The sequence below is a fragment of the Ostrea edulis genome, chromosome 6 (assembly GCF_947568905.1).
Source record: "Ostrea edulis chromosome 6, xbOstEdul1.1, whole genome shotgun sequence".
In the NCBI taxonomy this organism is placed as follows: domain Eukaryota; kingdom Metazoa; phylum Mollusca; class Bivalvia; order Ostreida; family Ostreidae; genus Ostrea; species Ostrea edulis.
In genome coordinates this window covers 36,064,751-36,070,802 of record NC_079169.1, presented here as the reverse complement: position 1 = coordinate 36,070,802, position 6,052 = coordinate 36,064,751, and the positions used below count along the sequence as shown (strand labels likewise).

The window sequence follows — 6,052 nt, the reverse complement described above, 5'->3', positions numbered from 1 at the left end:
TGATCATTTTAAAGTGAAAAACTAAATTTGGGGGGAAATCGTGAATCAGTCCCTTTAACATAGGTAGTGATTGCTCATTTATCAAAAGGTCGGCATTTAGAAGTGAGAATGACGGGTTTTTCGGATATGACCTTAAAAACGAAGGTCCCGTGACATGTAAAAGAACCCTTACTGCTACGACCCTAAGCACTAAGCATAGGTCTAAATTTGTGGTACTTCACCTACAGCTGGTGATGTCTCAATATGAGTGAAACATTCTTGATGGGATGTAAAATAAACAAACAATCAATCAATTTTCCAACTATAGCCCAACTGGAGATGGCATTACTCATGATGTCAACATAGTTGGAAATGATGACCTAAAGTAATTTATTTCAAAATGTTCAAAATTCATAGAGCTCAAATATATGGCGACAGAACTTTATCTTACATTATCACGTTGAAGATTATGCCCGACGATGGGCAAAATATGAAAAGGAAGAACTTGATACTATACCAGAATTAACAAAAAGTATAAGAGGAGTATTGAATAAGGCACATTTAAACAAAAGTACGTACCATATTTCCTTCAGGAGTGATATTTTGAATAAAGAATCTGTGTTACAAAGTTAATATCCATAGGCGAATTGCTATTGCTACAATTTGTCACCTATGACCATAAATCGATTGAAGCACAAACAAGTTGGCATGCACTAAAGAAACCTAGACATGGAGCAATATCAAGATTCAGGATGTCAAGAAATATAAGAATCGTCATATCAAGAAGTGAAGATAACAAACTGATCAATCTCCTAATTCTTATATAGAAACCAAGATCGGGCCAAAGGTGGGATGGTGTGTCTAGGAGTAAGCATGCCCCGTTGACCTGTCATATTCACCATGATATATCGTAATCAGATAATCTAGTAAAGATTGATATGTAAAAAACGGTCAAAAATTGGTTTGAAACATGTCAGAAAGCATTTGACCCAGTGGTAGCTTGTATTCGCAAATTAGATAATTCCTGGTACTTTCATATCTATTGATATCAATGATTATAATTCTTAATATTACACATATATTTCGATATCAAAATTTATTTTTGGACATCAACAAATAAACAAAATTTTGTAAACTCTCACCCCATACACCATACTGGAGGCATCGTGACAGACGTGTAAGTTTTACCGCACTGCGATATATATCGTGTCATCTGAATGTAAGTGAAATATTCTTGCAGGAAACAATTGTCCAAAGATCAATCGATGAATTCAATTTCTTGCGTACAAAAGAGAGTTGATATATTCAAAACTCTTTCGATAAATGTGGAATAGACAATTGTGACACATAAATGTGATAGTGTTTCATTCTCTTCCAAAATTAAAGTATTGTATATCAATTCCATTTTCAAACTATGTATATATATCCATTAAGTTTGCAAGATTTTAACTCAATAACGGGGTATATGAAAGGTAAAGATAACAATCAATGATATTTATATATATTAAAACTTTTCGCCGATTGAACATGGAAGGTTACATATAGCATGTTTACACGGTAAAGAGATAGATAATTTTATAATATGGAACAGCAGTACTACGTCACACACCGCCACGCGAGCTAAAATCAAACTGGCTTTATAAAGACTGATGATGTATCACGTTCTATAGTGAAAGCCACAGGAGTTTGGTGGAATTGACGAGGTAAGTTAATCTTCGTTTTTCTAGTGTGTAGCCAGTTCTACCTCTACACTGCTATGATTTCTTTGTTAATTTTAGAGATCTACATAAAGACAATGTTAAGACTTCTGTGGATTTTGAGCCTGGTCAGCTTTTGTGCAGTGGAAGGTATCGACACGTTTTGTGCCTGTAAGAAGGATTATTTAGATTGCAGAGTACGCTGTTTTTCTGTTAACCAAATGTTCCTTGCCAAGTGTTCTCGGAGATGCAGTAATGCCTACCTATATTGTTTCAAAGATTGTATGTGACAGACAATTAACTATTTGGGATATTTTAAGAGAATGGATCTTATTCGACGATATTTGCCTTGTGTTAATTGAAATTCTGAATATGTAAGTTTAAAATACCTTTTATGTATTGAAGGTGTGGAGTAAAGGCAACTTTCAAAGAATTAGTTTCAAGATTTATTATTTGTTTTTGAAATCTGAGGAAACGATATTTCGATAATCACAGGCACTGAAATGATTCTGTCATCCAATGATAATGATAAGAAACATAATGACTAGACACAGTCTCGTTGCGAGAAACGAAGAGGTCTTCTGTTCGCTTTTAAAATGATGTGATCAAAATTTCCTACCCAATTCCTTATAAATGACTAATTACACAATCAATGATCATAGCATCTGCAGAACGTAAAAACAAACAATTTTGCGTTAATAAAGATTAACATATTTTTTGCTAGTTTTTTTTAGATTATGAGGATTATGTTTTTTACCCCTCTGGCCCTTATCTAAGGCACTGACCCTTAAAATTTTATATTGTTAGAGAGGATTCCTCATTATCTACATATTTTGTTCTAAATCGATTGACATACTGTTTTCAGTTTGCTAGATATGTTTTTTTTTTATAACGATCTAGTTTGCCAATACAACCTATCATTGGGTCAAATGCTGTCTGACATGTTTCATACCGATTGTTAGACCGTTGTTGGCACACTGAATTTGACTACGGATAACTCCATATACCTGATCAAAATATAGAGCTCACTTCGGGTATGTCCGGTCGACAGGAGAGGCTTACTCCTCCTAGGCACCCACCTCCGGTATATCCAGGGGTCTGTATTTTTCCAACTCTCTGTTTTGTATTGCTTATGTTATGAGATTGATCAATATTCGTTATCTCCACCTTTCATTTAGGGACAGGTGCCTGAATTCCTATAAGGAGAACGTAAGACAAAATTTGATGATGGTACATTGTTTAAGGAGAGCCATATTCTGACTACTTCAAGTTCTACAATGTTTTACAAAACAGTTTTCGTTTTAAAGTTAGAGAGCATTAACGTTTCTGATATTACTCCCCTATCAATCTCTTATTCCGTAATCAATGAGCATGTTGTGGACCTCAGCTGTTCCAGAAAGTAAAAGCAAACAACATTTGCTTCACTAATGCTTCACACTTTCTTTTTAATTTATTTATTTATTTATTTTTTTTTTTTTTTTAGATATTTAGGAGGGAATAATTTTGATTCCTTTAAGTCCCCTATTGATGGGATTGGTCCCTAAAACTTGAATATGATTGATTAGGCCTTTTCATTATCTACAACTTTAATCTATAATGTTTAACAAAATATTTTTACTTTTCAAGATTTATAGCTTAAAACAATCTACATGTAGTTTGCCAATAGAACCTCTCATTGGCTCAAATACTATTTGATGAAACGTGTAGGGACCAACCCCTTTAATATGGGACTTAAAGCGGTCAAAATTATTTTCTAAATGCTTAACAAATTCCTTTTAGCTTTTGAGATATTTTACAATTATTTTGACCACTTTCGGTTCTTTATTTGAGGGGCCAAATTCATATCGTAGAAATAGGTCTTGACTTTATTTTCCAAATTCTGTTTTCCAATGTTACACAAAATGTTTATAGTTTCAAGATATATAGGCTATTCAGTTTCAGGGGCCATCCCATGAATTCCTTGAAAAAGAATGTAAGACAAAATTTGACGATATTCAGAAAATACTTTTGTCGGCTCTTTGCCCAAGGGACTGGCCCCCGAAACATGACATCGCCAAATAGGTCTTGTCATTATCTACATTTGTTCGATATGCCTTTTGAAATTATTTCTGCAGTTGAAATAAAAAATATGCTGGAGTTCCTCATTGACAATATCTTCGTGGTCTTTGGTGATCAGGTCTTCCAACAATCTGTTAGAATCCCCATGGGCACGAATTGTGCTCCTTTGTTAGCTGACCTGTTTTTATATTCCTATGAAGCAGAATTTATTCAAAAACTTCTACGTGAGAAGAACAAATCTCTTGCTGTGGCCTTCAATTCGACATTTAGATATATCGACGATGTATTATCTATTAAAAATTTTCATTCATATGTCGATTCAATATATCCCAGTGAACTCGAAATAAAAGACACCACATAGTCCAGTTCTGCTTCATACTTAGATATTTTATTGAAAGTAGATATTAACGGCAAACTAACAACTCAACTTTATGACAAACGGGGTGATTTCAACTTCTCTATCGTCAGGTTTCCATATTTATGTAGCAATATTCCATTATCACAAGCATACGGTGTTTATATCTCTCAACTGATTCGATACACAAGAGCTTGTTCTGGGTATGATCAGTTTTTAAATCGAAGCAGGCTAATGACAAACAAGTTGATGGTTCAGGGGTTCCAACAGTCTCGTTTAAAATCAGCATTTCGCAAATTCTATGGTCGTTGTAACGATCTAGTTTGCCAATACGATCTATTATTTGGTCAAATGCTGTCTGACGTGTTTTTTGCCGGTTGTTAGGCCGTTCCTCGCGCTCTGATTTTGACTACGGATAATTCCGTTTACCTGATCAAGGTATACGACGCAAGGTGGGTGTGACCGGTCAACAGGGGGTGCTTACTCCTTCTAGGCACCTGACCCCACCTCTGGTATATCCAGGGGCCCGTGTTTGCCCAACTCTCTGTTTTGTATTGCTTATAGGAGTTACGAGATTGTTCACTGTTCGTTATCTTCGCCTTTCACAGGGAAGGTGGAATGAAGTGCCTAGGAGGAGTAAGATCCCCTGTTAACCTGTTACATCCACCAGGAGACATGTTTTCATCATGTACATAGAGTAATTAGTCGTCAAAATATTTATGGTATGAAACATGCCAGACAGTACTTGACGTAATGCAAGGTTGCATAGGTAAAATTGGATCATTATGGCGAGAATATAATTTGCAAAATGCTGACTTATGAAACCCATATCTATTTTACCTATTTGTATGTAGTTGTCTCGATTTGAAAAAAAAAAACCCAACAAAACAATAACATATATAATATGCTCGCACGTATCAAATAAGTTGAAGAAATATACAATGCCCCCGAGATCGAATATCGTGGGGTATATTGTTTTTATCCTGTCTGTCATTCTGTAATTCTGCCATTCTGTGTGAAACTTCAACCTTGCAAATAACTTTTGAACAGTAAGTGCCAGAGCTTTGATATTTCACAAAAGTATTTCTTGTGACAAGACCTTTCCGTGTTTTTTTTACCCTGCGACCTTGACCTTGGAGTTTTTACCTACTTTTAAAAAAATTGACATTGGTCATAACTTCTAAATGGTAAATATTAGAGCTTTGATATTTCACATGAGTATATATTTCTTGTGACAAGATCTTTTTACTGGTACCTAGAGATATTTGTCCTTGTGACAATGGCCATCTCTGGAATTTGCCATTATCAGGGGCATTTATGTCTCACAAACACATCTTGTTTATGCATGGTATTTCACAAAATGGTTTTTCAATGACATAATGTACCAAATGTATCGGAAGATTATCATACATTTAAAAAAGAAGAGATTAAAATGTGAAGATTAATTATGGATTCTTGTCAATATGTTTGAAATAGTATATCAGGCGGCAATCGTGATTTACTCTCTATCTGTTTATGTTTGAGATTTTCACTCTATATATCTGCTTCATATTTGGATATTTTACTGAAAAATGACGTCAAATCAACTTTATGACAAACGGGACGATTTCAGCTTCTCCATCGTCAACTTCCATATTAATGCAGCAATATTCCATTATCACCTGCATATGGTGTTTATGTCTTTCCACTGATTTGATGCACGAGATCAAGCTCTGTGGTTGATAACTTTTTATGAAATCGAGACAGGCTACTGACGAGTAAGTTGATGTCACAGGAATTTCAACACAGGGATTTCAATAGTTTCGTTTAAAGTTAGCATTTTACAATTACATGTATATACTATTTTTAATTATATAATTTTCAAATACAACCTCAATGGGTTGAAAGCTGTTTAAGGTTCTTTACATCTCATTTTGACTACGGATTTCTCCGTTTAACTGATTAAGATAGAAGACTCACGACA

General features: G+C 34.7%; 1 long non-coding RNA gene across 1 annotated transcript; it reads left to right on the top strand.

Moving 5' to 3' along the window:
- Window positions 1-1,519: 1,519 nt before the first annotated feature.
- LOC130046746 (uncharacterized) lies at window positions 1,520-2,109 on the top strand. The gene is made up of 2 exons (XR_008795741.1): window positions 1,520-1,682; window positions 1,758-2,109. It is a non-coding gene; the product is annotated as an uncharacterized LOC130046746 (long non-coding RNA).
- Window positions 2,110-6,052: the final 3,943 nt, after the last annotated feature.